The sequence below is a fragment of the Tupaia chinensis genome, unplaced genomic scaffold, assembly GCF_000334495.1.
Source record: "Tupaia chinensis unplaced genomic scaffold, TupChi_1.0 Scaffold145659_1, whole genome shotgun sequence".
NCBI classification, from domain to species: Eukaryota; Metazoa; Chordata; class Mammalia; order Scandentia; family Tupaiidae; genus Tupaia; species Tupaia belangeri.
This window is the reverse complement of record NW_006205516.1, coordinates 2,743,743-2,745,332: the sequence shown is the minus strand read 5'-3', so window position 1 is coordinate 2,745,332 and position 1,590 is coordinate 2,743,743.

Here is a 1,590-nt window from a genome sequence, read left to right as displayed (position 1 = left end):
TCCAAGACTTGAACCGCAGTTGACTACATGGGAATCCAGAGACATAACCATTACGCTAACTGCTGGTCTCTGATTTAATTTTTTTTAAAAAGCATATGTATCCCAACAAAAATTTCTTAATATTTTCATACATTTAATGATAAATACATTTTTCAAGAATGTTAAGATTTCTTTTTTTCATAATATAGTCCTACTTGAAAATATGTAATAATACTTTCATTGATATAATCTAGAGATTAGGTGCTTATAAAAGTTATTTTACTTGACAAAAAACATATCAAGAATTTCTCATGTTATTGTATCATTAAGGATTAGTAAATAACCATGTTGGTAATGGAATATTGTTCAGTACTTACAGAAGACAAGTGATCTTTCAAGGAAGTATAAAAAGGCACCTCTGAAATAATACATGCAATGAAGATAAATATACAAGTTTTAAAAGAAGGAACTGATGTTACCTGTGACTCTTTCATATAATGAACAAAAATATACTTTTATCTAGTGAATTCACATATTTACTCATTAGAATAGGAAGACTGTTTATATATTACAAAAGTAGAATTAAGGGCTATAACGGACTACATAGTACACATGATCCTCAACACTTGTTTTTTCTGTGTATATATAATTTATATATATATATTTTTTTTAAGAGGCATTAAGAGGCAAAAACTTCTTGTGACTATAATGCAAAGCAATCTGTCAACTTCTGGAGTAAAACCCCAAATGCTGTGCTTTACAAATCAGACAGGGAGCATGTAGGCTGTTTCCTAGAGTAGTATAAATCCCCCCGTGAGCAGACCACAGGATGGGTTGTTCTGGATATGCATGTACCTTTTTCTTTGAATCATATGTTGTTGCCTGTGTAATAAACAGCTGCATTTTAAAGAGAATAAGATAGAATGAGTGGGAGCAAAAGTGAATTTTCAGCAGTTTCTTAACAGTGATTCAAAGTTCACCTACACACAAATTTCCACAAGAGTGTTAAGAACAGAACATTTCCTCATGGAGAATAGAATTTTGTCTATACAAGCGACCAATAGATGATATAATGGTCAAGGCACTGGGCTCCTTCACGGTCGACTGTGATTTGAGTTCTAGACCTAGAGACTTGAAAAATCACACCAGGTGCGTGTGTGTGCATGACCAAAAATCCTAGGGAGAGAATGGAAAAGAGATTGCAGCATGGTCAAACCTCTAGGGTAGTGATTTCTCACTTTCCCTCTCACTGTTTCTCTCTGTCTCTCTCCTCTTAGGTGAGCAAGTGCACCCTATGGCAAAAACGTTTAAAAAAAAGAATTTTGTCTATACAGTGCCAAGAATCTATTTAAAATAGATAAAAACACCCAGAAAAGAAAATGTTGCCTACTCAGCAATTAAACATTTAGAAATATCTAGAATACCTGGATAGCTGGCCAAAATTCTTTGTATTCTCTAGTGTAAAACAGACAAATCAATATTGTATAGACAGAGCTTTACTCTACTTATCAGCAGACAAAATCATTGAGCAGGCTCCTAATCAAAACACCAGCCATTTCGGCTTGAGCTTTTAATACCTCACGGATCTTGAAGAGGAAATGTGTGCTACGG